This window comes from Pistacia vera, unplaced genomic scaffold (assembly GCF_008641045.1).
Source record: "Pistacia vera cultivar Batoury unplaced genomic scaffold, PisVer_v2 Contig357, whole genome shotgun sequence".
Lineage (NCBI taxonomy): Eukaryota > Viridiplantae > Streptophyta > Magnoliopsida > Sapindales > Anacardiaceae > Pistacia > Pistacia vera.
Genome location: NW_022196176.1, coordinates 60,093 through 80,542, shown reverse-complemented (window position 1 = coordinate 80,542; position 20,450 = coordinate 60,093). Strand labels below are relative to the sequence as shown.

Below are 20,450 nucleotides of genomic sequence, written 5' to 3'. Positions count from 1 at the left end.
TGCAAAAGCACTCATTACATTGAACTGAAAAGAGTATAAATAGGCAGCTCGCCTTCTCAAAGAAGAGGTTAGATACACACTGATTTATAGAAAAAATAAAGAAGAAATACAATAAAAAAGAGACTAGTTTGTCATTCTCTTAGAATACTTCGACCTTATAATCTCGAGTGATTGCTCTCTTTGTATGTTTCAGTGACGACCAAAGAGAAAGCCACTAATACAACCATAGTGGACATAGGACTTACTTATAACATTTGTACCACTCTGAAAATCTCTCTTGTCAACTTGTTATTTACATTTCTTCAAGCACATATCGTCACTTCACCACAAACACTCACCATAATCACCTCACACATAGCAGTTTGCATGTGTGTGTTTCATTGATGTCAAAATCACACATCATGTATAACTATTAACTATTTCCAATTATATCCGGTCTATTAATTTGTAGAGCTAACTCAACAACACAATACATCAGTTAATTCTTGGAACAAATTTTCAGTTTAGGCCACTTCTGTGGAAGCTTGAGCTAAAGATCTATACTCAGCTTTTGTAGATGATAGTGCTACCACCTTCTGATTTAGAGCTCAGTTGAATCAAACTACCAGCAAGGAAAACACAATATCCACTTGTTGACTTTCAAGCAAAACTATTTCCTTCCCAATTTGCATCTGCGTATGTTTCTAACAACAAAGGTTTGCTTCCTGCTCAATAATAGGCCACAGCCTGTAGTAGCTTTGACATACCTTAACACATCATAATTAAATGGTTCATAGTTCAAAAGTAAACCATTTGATGCCGATAGTGCCACCACCCTCGCATGAAACTTATTTACCTTTGTATAAATTTATTCAATATTACACTAATTTTATTAAATGTGAATACGTATTTGGTTTTATTTTACTAAGTACATACACAACAGCAATCTATCCATTTAGGACAATTTGTCATCGTGCTCTTCAAACAAGTATTTTACTTTAATTATTACTTATACTGGAATGAGGTAAACTTAACATTTCAGGCTTACACGTCGAGCTTCTAATCCATTAGTAACAACCCTTTTCCCGACTAAAGATCATATGTGGAAGAAAGATTACCGGCTTTTATCTTTCAGAAAATGGTGGTAGCCTCCTTGTTTGTGCGAGTGAACAACTATATCCTTAAATTTGAAGAATGATTTCTTACAAGAGATAACTATTTAGGTCCATAAGGTTTAGGTTATTTAAATTTGGTCCATGAGACGCAGAGAATCTGAGCAAATTTTAGAGAAAAATTAACTTGACAAACTGATTTTCATTAACTAACTAATCTGTCAAAGAAAAGCTGTTTATGTACAAATAAGCTGTTTATGCTATTGTACTGCTTTGTTTCTGTTGGGAGAAAAATGCCACAATCTCAATCTCAACAGTCAAACCCAATGTGGAAGCCAGTCAATATTTTTCCCTCTTTGCCCAATTAAATGGCTAAATCGAATCAAGCAATATATATATAATTGTAAGTATCTCCACTCAAAAGTGGGTAATAACACAATTCATCCAAAGCAAAATAGGAGAAGGAATAACAATCTAAACCGTTAGATATGAAACTTGGATCACCATCAACAACATACTGAAATTTCATAGAAATTGGAGGAAGTTTCATCATTGGATCTTGAGCATTTCAATCCAAAATCCCATTTTTTTCTCTCCTTTCTCTTATAAGTGACGGCCTGCTGCATTTAAAAAGCGAATTGCTTTCTTCTTTCCTTCAAATTTTTTTTCTTGCTTTTGGGCTTTGACTTAAAAGCCAACTAGTGTCCCAGCCCACATGGGGTGGACAGCCCAACAGTTTCTTGATTTTAATCCATCAAGACGCAGTTTTGCTTCATTCTTTACTCTAAATAAGATATTAACACGTTATTTTATGATTTTATAAGGAACAAAGTGACTTACTCTAAATATTAGGAACCTAACATAATTATCCATTAAAAAATTTTAGATTATGAAGTAAGACTTGATCAATAGCTTGAATCAAGCAAAGTATAACTCACTAGCATGATTCTAACATATATTGTGAGTATAAATATATAGCTCTTGTACCTTAGAAAATACACACTTGAATTTACAATTTCATCATTTGCCTTTCTCTCTAGAATTCTAAAAATCTTTATACTTCTTTCAGGCATGGAAACTATGGTGTGAAGGACATGCATTATAGCTAATGAACCCTCTAAATTGTTTAATCATGTGTTCCAACTTCCAAATGATCATTAAAATAATAAAAATTTACCCGTATAGAATTGTTGTGCGATCACAAAGACTCGATGCATAGACCTATCATGTTATCTATAGTTTTTATGTTAGAGACAACGAAACACTTCCTAAGTCTACCTAACTTGTATTTTCCGTTAATTGCCCGAGTTGTGCAATCAAATGAAATCCGAAAACTCTCTTTAGAGGGGGCAACTTTGAGCCATTATAAAATAAAGAAAAAGATTTTACAAAAAATCAACTAACACTAAAGAAAAAGATTTTACAAAAAATCAACTAACACTTGATTTGCAAAACTTACATGTAACTAATATTTAATTCCCTCCACTTACGCTATATACTTCCAACCATTGTCATTCCTAAAATAAAATTTTAGATAATTAAATTGAAAGTTTAAAAAGATTTAAAGCTAAAAACTACTCTTACAAATCATCCCAAAAACATAATACTATTAAAGAACATAAAAACTATATAGATTAAAATAGCTATCAATACTTTGAAGAAAAAAAAAAAGAATAATAAATTTATATATAAAGCAATTAAAAACTTACAATATTGTATTATTTGTAACTTAAAATATCTCAATGCAAATTTTCTTTCCTTATTAAACTATCTTTTTGTATTAAGAATGATTTGAATAAAAAAAAAAAAAAAAGAAGTTTGTGACATAATAATGGGGGTGTCAAAAGTACTCGTATGAAATAAAAAATTAAAGTTAATTTTAATAATTTAGTACATAGATCAATTTGTCATAAAAATTAGTAAAAAGTAGGGCCTCTTTATATTATTAGTGAGTTGTCAATAAATCCACTCTAACTGAATATTTCGGAAGGCGTATTTTAACTATTTTCTAACTGTTTCTACCATTAGCTACTTCAAACATTAAAGAAAATCACAGCCAACTGACCTCAACAACACTAATTTATCTTTCCGAAGAATATAACTGTCCAAGTCTAACTCATAACTTGGATTGAATTTAGCAACGCATGGAAACCTGTGTGGAAACAGACCAACATAAAATTTATAGGATTTGCAAAGCATCCAAACAAATCCAAGGAAGAAGTTAATTAATCAAAAAGCAATGAAAAATGTATAGAATCCTCATCATAAATTTGCCACTATTATGTTAGTAATTCAGTCAATGAATGAAAGAGGACAAATGTCATTTCTTAAAAATATTTGGGTACAAACTGTGACTCTTTAGAACATGCGAATTGTAACAATTTCATCAAACGTCAAGGGTGAATCGAGCTTGTCAAAATGTAAAATAGGAAAGGGTAATGCTATGCGTACTAACGGATTTTATTAACTAGTGTACTAACTTAAAGCATAATACGGGTACCATATGCATAGTACGGATACTATGTGTGATTTTAATAAAGGTTAGTACACTGGTTAGTAAAATCCGTTAGTACGCAAAGTATTATTCAATAGGAAATAGAATTATTCTCATTGTAATATAGGAAATAGAATTATTCTCATTAAAGACTATCTTCTATATTAGGTTAGGATCAGAGCCATTAAGAATTAGATCAATTATAATAGGAATGTAACAATTTACTTCCTAGATTAGTTTTTTGTTTTTGCTATAAATTCATTGTACATTTCATTATGAATACACAAAGTAAATACAAAGTATTTCTTCACATGGTATCAGAGCTTGGTGTCTGAAATTTTGAAAAAAAAAAAAAAATTTCTTATTCTCTCTTTCTCGGAATTTTTTCCTGCGACTGTTCCCCGGCAATGATCAGAATCTGGTCTAATCACACCAAACTGATCATCTTCCCATCGTTGTCATAACCTGAGTGGTTTCGTCGTCGACTGCCGCTGCACGCGCCCTCACGTGCCGTTCGTTTTTTCCGGCAGCCCCTCCTCTGATCTACTTTTCCAGCAAGCGTGAGTCCTCACCGCCACCAGAATCTTGTTCCTCTCCACCTCACTGGCAAATCCCTTCAAGGTGTTTCTGTCAGGTTCTGCTCCGATCTGGTTTTCCAGCGAGTGTTTTGTTTTGTTTTTTTTTTTTTTTTTCCTGAAAGTATTTGCTAGTGGTTCTCTGGTTTGGTTGAGATTGATTTTATTTTTTCTCACAGGCCACTCTGTTCTAACAGGGGAGAAGCAGGTTATTTTTTTGTGAGCATAAGTTTCTGCTTTTTTGTCAGCTTCAAGACACTTTGACCTTCTTTATGGATTCCTCAAAATCAGCCTCTCAGTCACATACAAGTGGTTTTTCTTTTTTATCTCTCCCTCCCATCACCACTGAGCAATTAATTAGGACTGCTAATTATTCATCATGGGCTGCCTCTGTCGAATTATGGTGTATGGCTCAAGGTCTGGAGGATCACTTGACCACCAAAGCTGCCGATATTACGTCAGATAAGTCTTCCTGGACTAAAATTGATGCTATGCTGTGTAGTATGTTATGGCAAACTATTGATCCCCCTCTTCACCCTATTTACAAATCTTACCGCTCTTGTGTTGATATTTGGAGTCAGGCTAAACTTCTCTATACAAATAACATTCAGCGTTTATATTCTATTGTGTCCAACTTAGTTCATCTCAAACAACAGGATATGAATATGTCGAACTTCCTTGGTAAGATGGCCTCCCTTAAGACAGAATTTAATCTACTGTTACCAGCTGGTAAATTTGCGGCAGAATATTTGGCTCAACAGGACAAGTTCTTTATGGTCCTAACACTTGCAGCTCTAGGTCTAGATCTTACACCTGTTCGAGATCAAATTCTTTTTGGATCCACTGTGTCTTCCCTTGATGAAGTGTTTGCCATATTACTTTATGTTTCCTCCCCTACTACTGTGCATTCCCCAAGTGACTCTTCGGTTCTTGTTTCTCAGTGCCACTCTTCTAGAGAACAGGGTGATCGAAGTGGCAAAGGAAATCGACCCAAGTGTATTTACTGTCATCGGTGGGGGCATACTAGAGAGATGTTTTAAGTTACATGGTCGACCTACCAGAGCTGCTAATATTGCTCAGGCTGATCACTCTGATCTTCATTCTGAGTCCTCTACAGTGCAAGCTCAGCCTTCCTTAACTATCACATGTACTGATTATGATGAATACTTACAGTATCAGGCCAGTAAGCAGTCTTCTTCATCCATTGCCTTCGTCACTCAAACTGGTAATTTAGTTGTCTGCCTTTCTCAGTCTTCTACTTTAGGACCTTGGGTCCTAGATTCAGGTGCCTCGGATCATATTTCTGGTAACCCTCGTTTACTTACTCAGATTACAAATATTGTATCTTTACCTCCTGTTACTTTAGCCAATGTATCTAAAGCCGATGTCCAAGTTGTTGGTTGTGCAACACCCCTCCCCTCCTTAGAATTAGACTCTGTGCTTTATATTTCCAAATGTCCATTTAATCTCGTGTCTGTCAGTAAACTTACCCGCTCCTTAAATTGCTCTATTCGTTTTGATACTGACTCTTTTGTTGTACAAGACCGCGGCACGAGATGGATGATTGGCACAGGATGTGAGTCACAGGGTCTCTATCATCTCCATATCCCATCTACAGCATGCATTGTATCCGAGTCTCCAGATCTCCTTCATAACTGTTTGGGCCATCCTAGTCTTTCCAAACTTCAGAAAATGATCCCAAGTCTATCTAAATTATCGACCTTGAGTTGTGAGTCATGTCAGCTTGGAAAGCATACTCGTAGTTCCTTTCCAAAGCGTGTCAATAAACGGGTTGCGTCCCCTTTTGAGTTAGTGCATTCAGATGTGTGGGGTCCTTGTCGTGTTAACTCTAATTTGGGATTTAACTAGATTGTTACCTTTATTGATGACTATTCTCGTTGCACTTGGTTATTTCTTATGCGATCTCGTTCTAAATTATTTTCCATATTTTTATCATTTTGTGCTGAAATTAAGACTCAACATAGTACTACCATTCGTATTTTACGGAGTGATAATGCTCGTGAATATTTCTTTGATTCCTTGACTAAACTTATGTCATCTCAGGGAATTCTACATCAATCTTCTTGTGCTTATAGTCCCCAACAGAATGGCATTGCTGAGCGTAAAAATAGACACCTCATTGAAACTGCTCGTACTCTTCTTTTACATAGCCACGTCCCTTTCCGGTTTTGGGCTGACACGGTTCTAACCACTTGTTACTTAATAAATCGCATGCCTTCTTCTGTCTTACAAGACCAGGTTCCCCACTCCATATTATTCCCTGATCATCCATTATTTTCTCTTCCCCTACGTGTCTTTGGAAGCACCTGTTTTGTTCACATTTTCTCTCCTGGTCAGGATAAACTGTTAGCTAAGTCTACGAAATGTATTTTCTTAGGGTATTCACATCTTCAGAAGAGCTACAAGTGTTATTCTCCCGCCACACATCGCTACTTCATCTCTGCTAATGTTACGTTCTTTGAGTCTTCTCCATTTTTTCCTCATCCTCTAGTGGAGCCTAATCCGATAGAAGATGTCCTACCAATTCCATACATTGCTTTTCCACAGATGTCTGTTTCGGTACCTTAGTCTACTACTAATACCACTCTTCCTGTCAACAATAGTCTTGTTTCTTTTATAGGTGATCCTGATGTTCCTGCTACTGTTCCTGAGACCTCTGTCACTGTAGGTCCTGTGCTCGATTCCTCCAATGTCACGGTCTTGTCTCTAGCTAATCAGTTTTCCATTGTTATTCATAAAGGTATGCGGTCTGCACGCAACCCTCATCCCATCTACAATTTTTTTGAGTTATCATCATTTATATCCTTCATATTATGCCTTTGTATCCACCATTTCTTATGTTTTTGTTCCTTGCACTGTTCATAAGGCACTTTCTCACCCCAAGTGGCATCAGGCAATGGTTGAAGAAATGTCTGTTTTGCATCATAATTATACTTGGGAGTTAGTTTCCTTACCTCCGGGCCATTCAACTATTGGTTTTCGATGGATTTACACTGTAAAGGTTGGTCCAGATGGTAAGGTTGATCAGTTGAAAGCCCGTTTGGTGGCCAAAGGATACACTCAGATCTATGGGACAGATTATTTTGACACTTTTTCTCCTATTGTTAAGATGTCTTCCATTCGATTGTTCTTTACTATGACTGCCATTCGAAATTGGCCTATACATCAATTGGATATTAAGAATGCTTTTCTTCATGGTGAACTTCAGGAAGATATTTATATGGAGCAACCTCCTAGTTTTGTTGCTCAAGGGGAGTCTGGTTTGGTATGTAAACTTTATCGTTCTCTATATGGTCTAAAACAATCTCCTCATGCTTGGTTTGGATGATTTAGCACAATTATTTAAGAGTTTGGTATGATTCGATGTGAGTTTGATCACTCTGCTTTCTATAGACATACATCATCAGGGCAGTGTATCTATCTGGTTGTCTATGTCGATGATATTGTTATTACAGGAAGTGATCAAGATGGCATTGGACAGTTGAAGCAACACTTGTTCAAACACTTTCAGACGAAAGACTTAGGGCTACTCAGATACTTTCTTGGCATAGAAGTCGCTCAGTCTAAATCTAGTATTGTTATTTCTCAGAGGAAGTATGTACTGGATATTCTAGAGGAAACAGGGATGTCAGATTGCAGACCAATAGACTCTCCTATGGATCCTAATTTAAAACTTTTACCTGGATAGGGGGAGCCTCTTACTGATCTTGGAAGGCATCGAAGACCTGTTGGAAAACTTAACTATCTTACTATCACATGACCGAATATTTCATTTTCTGTCAATGTTGTGAGTCAGTTCCTTCAAACTCCGTGTGATAGTCATTTGGATGCAATAGTCTGAATTTTAAGGTATATCAAGGGAGCACCAGGTAGAGGCTTACTGTATGAAAATAAGGGCCATTTGCATATTGTCGGATATTCAGATGCTGATTGGGTAGGTTCTCCATCTGATAGACGTTCTAGCTCAGGATTTTGTATTCTTGTTGCAGGAAACCTAGTTTCATGGAAAAGTAAGAAACAAGCGGTTGTTACAAGGTCAAGTGCTGAAGCAGAGTATCGTGCAATGGCCTTAACCACTTGTGAGCTGGTTTGGTTAAAACAACTAATTCAAGAGTTAAGATTTGTCGAAGTATCACAAATGAAGTTGCCCTTCATATTGTTTCAAATCCAGTGTTTCATAAGAGAATTAAACACATAGAAATTGATTGTCACTTTGTTCGAGAGAAAGTTCTATCAAGGTGTATTGCAACTAGTTATGTCAGTTCCAACGACCAGTTAGCAAACATCCTCACTAAGTCTCTCAAGGATTTTCGTGTTGACTTTATTTATAACAAGTTTGACGCATATGACTTATATGCTCCAGCTTGAGGGAGAGTGTTGAAATGTAAAATAGAAAATAGGATTATTCTCATTGTAATATAGGAAATAGAATTATTTTCATTAAAGACTATCTTCTATATTAGGTTAAGATCAAAGCTATTAAGAATTAGATCAGTTATAATAAGAATGTAACAATTTACTTCCTAGATTAGTTTTTTGTTTTTGCTATAAATTCATTGTACATTTCATTATTAATACACAAAGTAAATACAAAGTATTTCTTCTTAGAGCCCATGGAATTCATCTCTTTGGTCAAGCCATCCAGAAGGCGAAAGTGCAAAGTCCAAAGTACTTGTATGCCTGGTTAGTTTCAATAATGACCTTAAAATCCACAATCTGATCGAACATATCCCCTCTAGGAAAACATTATTTTCCATTATCAACTCCCAGTAATATTTATTAAACTAATTCACTGAGGTCCCATGTAGTAGTTAATTAGTTTTGTACCTGAAACGGAAGATGATTAAGATTCATTAAACTTCTTAATCTGTTGCAGTTTGAGCTTCTCACAACAGAATACGCGTACTCCAGCAATTTCAACAATGGTTTTAAAATTATATCATCACAATTATAAAATGATATTGAAGCCATATATATAAATGTATTGCAAAAATTTAACTCTAGTGGTGAAAGAAATGAATCCTTATATGTGCATCATTCAGCTCATACCTCATGCGAGCACTTATGATCAAATTGAGTGTCAGTAATTCTGATGAACACTGCATTTGGATGTTTGAGAAGAGCCTTGACAGACATTGTCTCTTTCCTGTTTCGAGTTGATCGATGAATAAATATATGTTAGAAGAAGAGATATTTTTGGTGATCGATGAATAAATATTAAGGACACAACTTAAATTTAAATAAATAAAAAAAGAAGAGAAGTCATTACAAACTTACATTTATATATTATATATTAATCCTATGTGGAGATGAGATGTAAATGAAAATGTGATTATGTGAATAATATGACAATACCATATAAGATTACACATCATTTGGGATGTGAAATGTCTTAAATATTATTTTGTCTTTTTTATATGCATTAGCAAGACTCAAGTACATTATTTAAAAAAAAAAAAAAAAATTGGATTGAGATTTAAAATTCTATCTTTACTCGATCAGGCTCCCAACTATTTTTATCTTTGCTCCTCCCCTAGAGTGGTTCATAGTTTCACCTGATATGTAGCACCTTCACAACTCCAAATTAACTTCATACCCCTGAAATTTCAACACATTTATAGCACTTTAAGAAAGGATAAAATGTAGACCTGGCAAAACGGATGGGTGGGCCGGGTACGGTCCGGGTCAAACAGGTACGGGTACTTATACGAGTCGAGATATACGGATCCAAAATGTTGGACCCGTGCCCTACCCTATACGGGTATGGGTGGGCCCGCGGGTGAGCCCGTATTTTCTCTCTCCAGATTTTAGTTTTTAATTTCACCCTATACTACCAATTCTTGAATACCAAATTCACTAAAACCTTGGTTCTCAATAGCTTGTTGTTGACCTGAGACTAACATGTTATTACCAAAACTTTTCAATTCCCAGCCCATCAATATGTTTTTACTTCTTTCAGAAGAATCCGAAGGTGAAATTGTATCATTTGCGATAGATCCTTTCCCCCTAGAAACATGGCTCCCAGACTCCATTAAATTGCATACAAACCCAACACACTTCAATTCAAGCAACAAATTTAAACTTTTTCTTTAAACACTTTTACCCAAACACCAAGCTTAATTAAATTTTTAATCCTCAAACAAGTTTCACCCCTCTCAAGAGTATCCATTGAAGAACTTTACTAACACTTGAGAGAGTACATAACCCACAAAAGAAAAGCCAAAAGTTTCCTTCTTTGAAAGCTCAAACAGTCAAGAAACTCAGTCCTTGAGATATCAAATGCACCAAAAAAGAAAAACCCTTAGAAAAAAGCAGCAGCACAAGAACGCAGACAGATACGAACAAAAAAGCTTCAAACTTTGACAGCACATACACTTGAATTCAATAATGAAACAAACAACGAAACAAGGGAAGTGAAAGATCTTGTTCGTGCAAAGACTAACCAAAAATAGCACAACATATTATAAAGAAAAGGATAAGGCTTTTCAGTTTTCAGTAACTAAAAGAAGAAACTATAGCCCAAGTGATTATGTGTTCAAGTGTGAGTGAAAGTCTGAAAGAGAGAGAGAGAAAAGAAATACATATACTTTACCAGTATAAAGAAAAGTTAAATGGTACAAAACAATGGAAAGGTGAAGCAGAGAAAAACTGATGGGGTTTAAAATGATTGAAGTGTCACAAAACACAAAATCTCCATGGAAGAGAAAAAAGCAAGCTTGTGGTTGTGGTTGTGGTTGCTATAGTTAGAGTTAAAAAGAGAGAAGAAATAAACCAAAAACACAAACACAAAGCATTGAAGATCAGAGATGAGATGAGAGTGAGAGATCAGAGATGTGAGAGATCAGAGATGAGATGAGATTGAGAGAGTGAGAGGCGTGAGTGCGTGACTGCTGTACTGTTGTGTGAAAAAATTAGGGATTCAAAAAAATTCATTATTGCAAATACGGGTGCCCGCGAGTTCACCCGTATAAACCTTGTGTTTTTGGGCCGGGTACGGGTACGGGTCTAAAAAAAATGGGTTTAATAAATTGGACCCGTATCCTATATTTTTTACTCGGGTACGGTCCAACCCACGGGTCAGGACCCGTTTTGCCAGGTCTAATAAAATGATAGACTTAGTGATAATATAACATAAATTTAATTACCAGTCGATTATTGTAGTAAAGTAAAAAAATTAGAAAAGAAAATAATAAAAGAATTGAGTTGGTCCTTCTAAAATCTTCTCCAAGGCTTTAAGAATAGGAAATGCTAACTGTATGTGCAAATTCTAAAGTGAAGTAGAATGGGTTTGGTTCATGCAAATTCTCTTGGGAGATGGTAGCTTTACATCATTTGATCTATTACTTCCACTGGTGCTGGGCTGGGCTATCTTGGGGTGTTCATGGTAGTTTCGGAAGTTGATGGGGGGTCAAGTCAGTTTCTTAAGTTACAGGGGTCTAGGAAAATTAACCATTTATATCATAATTGCAAATATTTTTTTTTTTTTACAAAATATGAACATATTATTTTGATTAATTTATACATTAGAATGGAAATTTAAGAAAATTTAGAATTGCAAAGGGCCTGTAACTATTTATTTATTTTTATATAATTAATTATTTCAACATAACTATCAATGAATATGTAAAATGCTAAGACATTGCAAGGGCTAATTATCAAGTTAGAGGAGAAATTTTTAAGTGAGATAAATCGATATCTGTTTATAAAATCTCATGACTATTTAAGCTGATAAGCATCAACCAAGTTGCAACTTTTTATATATAAAATATGAGGAAGGAAAGAAAGATGAAGGACCAATCAAGATGCAAAGCAAACATATTTAGAGAAAAATAACAGGTTCAAATATTATGTTATAAAATACTAAAACTGGGAAACAAAAGAGGAACAAAACGTGAAGCTTTAATACTTTACAAACTAAATAAAAGGACAATGGATGGACATTAAAATATGACAACAATTCTAGAATATTGTGCCATTTTAATGTAAAAAGTTGATACTAACATATTCAAACTTATTTTGAGGTGGCCCTACTTACCACTTTATTAAAGAGCCATCCCAAGCCCACATATAGCTCCGCTCTTGATAATGGTACTTATATTTTGTGACTATTACTCTGCAGACAAGAGTGTTCTTTCTAAAAATCATGTAAACCTCACATTTTTAAAGACAAAATTATATTTACATATATAAACACAGCCGACTGGAATTTTAGAAAACATTAATAATTGCTCAATGGATAATGAATTTATGCCACTGTTAGAAGTGAAAACAGTTAAATTTTAACATAGAGAGTGAAAATTAGCTGCAGAAAGAAGACTTTCAAAGAAAAAATATTACCTCTGAAATCACTTCCTTCCTTCTAGTCTCCACATCAGCAACATGAAATATTAGCAAAAAACTACAAACAAGGCCTACAGGCTTGCAAATCATAGCCATTGAAAAAGGCTTCAACACCAACAGCACTCGAAAAATTTCATAAAGCTGTGCAGAAACCTTTTGCAACTGTAGGAATCCAGCTAAAATCTTCAACCACACATAACTTTTGAAGTCCAAATCTGCAAAATAACTCCAGAATTTCACCATTCAAGATCAAAGCATAGTCTTTCTGGCATTTACCAGTATTGGTCTAAATCTCCTAATTAAGGCTTCCCCAGGCAGAAAGTATCATTCCCTTCCACATCCAAATCTTGCTCCACTTCTGATTGGAAGAGAAGCTAACTGTCCGGCAAACACACAACACCAACTGGAATTTTTTTTAACAAAAAGCAAATATCTGCTCAGTATCCAAACAATTTAACTTAAATAACATTGAAATACATTTTTCTGCAGTATGGTAAGCCATGTTATGAAAACAGAGGCCAATAACAAAATAACTTTAAAACTGCAATAAGTAAATCCATAAGATATTATAATAGCTAATATACAAAATAAATGCTTAGTTCAAGGAGTGTATAATAACATTTTGATAAATCAACACTGAGAATTTAAATTGCATACATAGTTTAGACTGTCCAGTTGACCCGGCCCAAGTTATTAACAATTTAACACTTAATTTATTTTGTAGAAATCTAAATAGAGTTCATTCTTCCTCCTCTGTATTCTTCATTATAGACTATTGTCTTTCACCTTAAACATACAATCAATAATACTCAAGGAATTTACATACATTACTAAACAAAGAAAGCAACCAACTTACAAGTTAAATTCTGTGTTCAGCATTTGCCAACATTCCTATTTTCTGTTGCACCTGATCTCTATATAGTTAAATTCTTGCCATAATTTTATGTGAATAGTAATATCTTAATTTTCTCATATCTAATGAATTTTCTGAATACTAAATAGCTAGGGTCGTTATGAGATTAACCTTTAAAATCCCAGTGATTTATGTCTAAGAAATTGGTTCATGGGAGTCAGTTATTAATTGGAGAATGAGACAAAAGAGAGACAATTAATATTATAGAATAAGGACAACCAAAGCCAGCTAAAATCTCAGTATCTAGGCATGTAGGTCTTAGCTCCATTAAGCATTCAAAGGATTTAACTCCATTAACATTAATAAAGATAAAATGAGATTTCATCAATAAACATTTATAATTAGCTAATATATATTACACTATGATCTTAATAGTTAATATCATAAAATAAATATATTATTGCCAAAAGTGAAATTCAACCAAACGCTCTTGGAAAAAAAAAAAAAAAAAATTGCCAACTACTCAAGCTCCGAAGGAAAACTCAAGAGCAGAATACTCTTGCCAACCCCAGAATTTCTGATCAGTAAAATTAATCATCATCTCTCATTTTGATGGACTGCCTTGCAATTTGATAGGTAATAGGATAAAATTAACCATTTATTTATTTATTTTACTTCTGTTATCATCCTCATCAGATTATTGACCATAAAATAACATGTACTAGCTATGGAACAGGACACTAATGGATCACTTCAAAATCAACTCCCACTAATGCAAATATACCTTGCGGCTCAGATCTGCTTAAGTAACTTTAAAACATCCCTTGTGTTGAACCACTGCTCCTGATGTATCCTCTGCTGCATAAACAGATGCAACACAGTAATACAAGATTCATCATAAAATATAAAGCAAGTAATAATGCCTCTAATTTAGATAGTGAGAAATTATAAAGCAAATAAATCACAACAGAAATATCTGAAAGTTACTTGCATCTGTCCTGTTGCGATAATGCAATGGGCCACCGTAGTTCCTCTCAGATTATTTTTCGGCTGTAAGAATCCCCTCAAAATAATTTCAGGAGACCAAACTTATTTAGTAGACATAGTCAAAGCTTTTCACTCATGTACATGGAAAGAAAAAATATATATATAGTTTAAAAAAAATAAAATAAAATAAAATCAGCATACATCTTTGTGTAGACATCACAACAGCAGGCAGCCTTTTGATATAAAGAAGACTTTTGATGTGGTGTATCATGTGTCACCGCCAAAAACCATATCTTGTTCTAACATTAATATTTCTGTCCTGGAATTTTTAAACTGGCATTTCATGCAACATAGGTTCAAAGCAACCCAATAATAATTCTGTCCCAAGTTTACATCATGCTTTCCACAGGATTAAAAATTGAAGGCGGCATAGGTCAGAGAGCTTAATGTGTCTCTGTACAACTATATTATGCATCCATAAAAAGAAAGTGAGTTGCACAACTCACATGAGCAAATTTACAGAGAACATTCACAAATATAGATGTGACACATGGAAGAACACTGAAAGACTAATCCTTATAAATCATTGAATCTACTAATTGCATTATTCAAGAGCAAGTAGCCAATATTTTTATAGGAGGTTTTACTCTAATTTTCCAGAACAATTATCTAAAGAAGCTAAATAACATATCTAAGAATTCTGATCAACTTTGGAAAAAGCTTGCAGAGGTTTTCAAAGTTTAATTTTCAGATAAATTGAGAAAAAGCTATACATGGACAGTATAATATCTTATTTTTCTTTAAGTGAACTAAGAAGGAAAAATTAACCTAATCATAAATTCTTTAAAACCTCTTGGTAGCAAATAAATAAAGAGAAAGTACAACTACAATCAGGATCAAAATTACCTGTCTCCGTCATGTGTAACTTTCATAGGAGAAAAACCATTATCGAGTATTAGTGAACCACTCAAAAACTTTCTATGCTCAGAAATGGGATGACATGGGAAAGAGCTATTTGCCCTAAATCCCCTCTCTCACTCCTTCCAGTTTCTTGGTCTTAAAAGAAACTGACCTTGAACCCTCATCATCCTCACCAATATCAAAACAACCTCTTCATCAATAAGGGAAAAAATAATTACAGGGAAGAAAATTCTATCTTTTTTTCTAATTGGCATTTATATTACACAAATGCATAAGAACAGTAATGATTAGAAAATAACAAGAATGAATTGGGGAAAAAAAGTTTCTTAAGTCAGCATTTTTATTCCATCCAACTCAATTTTACAAACAATTTCAAACTGAAAATTTCAGGAAAATACATTCCGCCACCCTGGAAGACACTTAATTATATTGATGAAGCTGTTAGCAATGAAGATGAGACGGAAATAATCCTTACTTAAATGCTTGCAATGATTTGATAGGAAATGAAGCAAATGAACTCTCCAAATCATGAAGCTCGTTGAAGCCATCCTAAAACAAGCAAAAGGAAAAAGAGGAAATCTGATGACAATACAAGGCAAAATAAATAAATAAATTCTAGAAAATACTACCTCCTGACTTGGAGCACATTTGAGTGGTTAGACCTTTGTCGGGATAACCTTCTTACTGGAACCCCTAAACAATCTTAGCTGTCTCTTTGGCTCCCACTTCCATTTGGATCTTGTCTATTTGCTGTATATCATCATCCCGAATATGCAGGCAACACAGTGCTTTTGATATAGCCAAAAACAAGAATGCAAGTTTTTACACCAATGAAATAGTAAGAAATAAATCAAACTTTGTCAAGGAAAATAAAATAAAGTAGGCGCCCATATCTTACACTAGAATTGAAAAATTAAACAAAAGCCGTATTCTATACAAATAGATCTGCCTACTTTTGTTATAAATAAAATGAAATTGGTGATCGATTCTGTGTTGGAGTACAAAGAAATAATTTTATTTTATTAAATGATTTCAATTCATGTCTTAATTATATGAATTTAATTAAGAAATCTTCCATGTAACATAATGTTGAAAAAAAAAAAAAAAAAAAAAAAAGCACGTCTTTCAAACATTTTATCAAACAACTCTGGCACATCACTTAACTTGATCAATCAAAAACATCTACAGGACTTACATACAAAAATATCAAACATCAAACAGAATCTTTAGTTAAAATATAATTATCAAAGTCACAACCACACGAAGCTTCAGTTCTAAAACGCAAATATCAAATCACGGTTATACAAAGCATTCACTCCTAAAATATAGTTTAAAAGTGGAGCACAATGATTTTGCTTACCTACCGCTTGTGACGGAGAGTGCTAGAATCAGCGCCGCCGGTGACGGTGCGTCGTTAGCTAGAAACACCAGTGCAGCTTGAGCTAGCTTCCGCTAGAGATACAAATACCGCCGGTGACTGTAGCATGGGGAGTGAACAAGATGAAACAGGTGGCGGCTTTTACCGTGACGAAATACAGGGTTGTTTTATTAATTTAACACGTATATTTAATTATAATATATTTATTATCATAAATAATTTTTAATTAACATCAATTCAACGGTGTTCAAACTGTTTACTCCATATAATTTTATTATGTTGTATAAAAACCATTTTATTCTATTTTACCCAAATATGGAACAGTATTATAAATTATAAATAAATGACAATAAAAATATTATTGATGGTGGTCGTATATATATATATATATATATATATATATATTATATATTATTTTAATATATATATATATATATATATATAAAATCATATTAATAGCAACAATGCAGTAGAAAATAAAAAGATTTGGAGTGAGTGAATACCATATTTGTAAACATCTTATGGATTTTAGAATTAAGGTTAATGTTCTACAAATATTCTTCATAGATCTTGTCTCTTATTTGTACCCTATTCAGTTTTGGTGTGTTTAAGCTTCCTTGGCAAAAGATCTTCAAATTGGGGCATTGATTCACAATTACTTATTCTAAGCGTCAGAATTCGAAAGCGTAATTGGTCACAGTGGCGAACTCAGGATTTTTGCCTAAGGGTGCCTGTTGCTCCATCACTATTTGTCAATCAACTAGTAAAAATATAAGAAAATAACATTCAATTTACAAGGAAACACAAGAAATTTTTTACGTGGAAAAACCTCTTCAATATGAAGAGATAAAAAAAACTACGGGAATCTAATGATCCATTTAAATCTAATATAATCAAAAGAGTTTATAATAACCACAAATCCACCAAAAATATTCTACACAAATTTAGAGCTCAATCACAACTCTAACAAAAATAAAATACACAAAGGTTTACAAAGAGATGGATTACAATCGCTCAAAATCCAAATCCAGACGTTAACATTCTAACTTAACCGTCTAGATTAAAGATCCACACATCCTCTGCGTATTGGCCCAAAAATCAAGTTAGAATGGTATACCTAAAGATCTAAATAATATGAATATTGATTATTTAAAAATGAAAGCAAGTTAGAATAGTATACTTGAAGATGTTCAATTTAACACGATTTTCCATTTCATTATGTTCTGAAAATGTTCAATGATATCTTCATTTTGAATTGTAGCAAAAACTTCCTTTTCAATGTAAACTACTAAGCAATTGTTCGTCCACTCATCTCCCATTCGATTACGCAAAGTATTCTTAACAAGATTCATTGCAGAGATCACCCTTTCAACTGTTGCAGTAGCCACGAGCAAAACCAGTGCTAATTGAATAACACCCTTTCAACTGTCATTTTCTTGCATATTTTCTTGCAATTTTCAATATAATTTTAACATCAATCTCACATAACATCAATCTTAAATATTCTTGTTAAATTATAGATTTAACGATCTAAGAGCTTATTTAAACTTAAAACTTCGATATTTTAGTAGGCTAACCTTTAGGAGACGTGAGTGAGAGAAGTTGAGAGTGAGATTTTTTTAATTTCTGGTTGCAAACTTGCAGGTTGAACCTCAGCCGTCACATGTCAACTTTTACAGTAAAAGAGAAGTTGGGAATTGGGGAAGAAAAAGTGGAATATGAAAAAAGACAAAGCCTACTTTTTCATTTTTTTTTACTTTTACTTTTTTTTTTAACCTTTGAAAAAAACTTAGGCTTCGTTTGGTTGGATTTTGGGAATACTACTTTTAGTATTCCCAAAAAAGTTAAATAGTAAAATACCCAAAAACTCACAATATTATTCAACTTTATTGAATATTTTTTAAACCCCCTAAATTTGTTAATTCAATTAAATACCCCTAAATATTTTTAATGTTTTTGTTATGGTGACTCCGGCCACCCTCCGGCGGTGGTGGCCGGCTGTCCGTATTTGAGGGTGAATTGGGGGTGTTTTTATTAACTTTTAATATTTTATTATAAGGGGTGTTTTGTAAAAAAATAAACATAGGGGGTATTTTATTAATTTGTAAATCCTACATCGTAATACCCGCTCAATTCAACATTTTTTTTAACTTTTTTCAAAAAAAATTTCTCAAAAACACAAAATTGTGAACCAAACGGAGCCTTAACAATTTTTTTTTTAAAAGTTGAGGCCTACCCTAAAAGGGTCTGGGTCCGCCCCTGATTGGTCAAGCAAAAGTTTGTGAGGCTTGGTAAACAATGAAGCTCCAAAATTTTCAATTGGTTGAAAACAATCTCCTCTTCCGTCATCTCTACCTCAGTCGCTATTACTTTTGTCACTAATTTGCATTCTCTTATTATGATTGTTGTGGGATGGACAAGAGTTCTTGCTATTGAGCATGCCAATATCATTGCTAATCCATTGCAACAGAGTACTTTCAAATTCTGAAGATATTTGAACGAAATGGCTGAAGATGACATTAGATATTTCAAACAATGACATCTCTTTACTCTCAGAGTTTGAAGATTTTGAAGAAATGTGTCCAGTTGGGAATCTTGTTGCCATATATATCATTCATATGGGAATAACTCTTGAAAATTAATGAATAAACAAGAATATCCTTTCATCAACTAGTTCATAGTCAAATTTAGTATATAAAGAGTGCCACTTTTTAGCCATCTAACTTTTCCAATTAATTGTATTAGTTATACGTTTTAAATAAATATAATTATGACAACCTAATTATAAACTACTTTAAAAATACAAGAATTATATTAATTAAAAAAATTTATATTTTACTTTAAAGCATTGTCAATACCTTCAATAAATCCACTCAATTGGTTTGAAGAGGAAAAAGGAAGTAATAACAAAAAGAAAGAAATGTCACAAATAAACCTTAATGATTATGTTGCATTTATTAGTGACAATAGGAGAAGTCATACCTTTTCAAACGAAAACAAGGTAGGTTGGCTCTCTTCACACTACAAGAAAAACTACATTCTGCAATCAATTTTTTAGCAACTAATCAGAATTAGTTGCAAAAAGGTTACATTTATCAACTAAATTGCCAGCAAAGAGCAATTCAATTTCGGGGTCCACATATTTCAACTTTTGACGTCTAAAGTTAATGTTCCGTGACTATTTTAGGTGGTCTTTTCTTCAAACACTTGTTCTACATCTTTATCTTTTTATTTTCTTCTTTGTCCTGCATTCTTGTTATAGATTAAGATTAGTAGATATATTATGATTTAGAAAGGTATCAAGTGCCTTCTCCAGCGGCTATTATGCAAATTATCTAAGAGAATCAAGCTCAAGTTTTATCATCAGAAGGAAGAGATTTACAAGGGCTTTCATTTGGAAAATGGTTAACCTTTTTCCTTGATGCAGCGCTCTTAGCCGCCAGATTTTTTACATCATCTTGTTATTCATAGTTTTCTCCATGGATCACCCATTTCCTAGCAATCTCATTACCTTTAATGGCTATAGGATTATTTCTCCTCTTCCTTTTGGAAAGATCAATCCTTTAACGAAGCCAAAGTGTTATATCTTTTCAAAGGAGGGGTAAGATTGAATCACTCCATCTTGTATCCTATTGTCCTAGAGTTTAGATTCATACAAATATCTGTACTTATCCATGTTGATCAGAAGTAAACATTGCTACCAAAACCTTACAGTATTGGGATCACCTTGCATTGGGGCCGTGTTTGTATTTATGGGAAATAAGAATAATAAGATGAAGAAGAAAATCAA

General features: G+C 33.6%; 2 long non-coding RNA genes across 4 annotated transcripts; both read right to left on the bottom strand.

Moving 5' to 3' along the window:
- Positions 1–8,705: 8,705 nt before the first annotated feature.
- On the bottom strand, positions 8,706–14,237 carry LOC116139695. Its single transcript, XR_004129501.1, has 5 exons — positions 14,159–14,237; positions 12,519–12,924; positions 9,676–9,779; positions 9,231–9,327; positions 8,706–9,008 (listed from the first exon to the last, which is right to left on the bottom strand). It is a non-coding gene; the product is annotated as an uncharacterized LOC116139695 (long non-coding RNA).
- Positions 14,238–14,377: 140 nt separating this feature from the next.
- LOC116139694 lies at positions 14,378–16,834 on the bottom strand. 3 transcript variants are annotated; one of them, XR_004129499.1, is made up of 5 exons: positions 16,643–16,834; positions 15,912–16,070; positions 15,268–15,831; positions 14,563–14,823; positions 14,383–14,424 (listed from the first exon to the last, which is right to left on the bottom strand). It is a non-coding gene; the product is annotated as an uncharacterized LOC116139694 (long non-coding RNA). The 3 variants fall into 3 exon arrangements; XR_004129500.1 differs by having other exon boundaries at positions 14,378–14,424; positions 14,563–15,831; positions 16,647–16,834; XR_004129498.1 differs by having other exon boundaries at positions 14,379–14,424; positions 14,563–15,831.
- Positions 16,835–20,450: the final 3,616 nt, after the last annotated feature.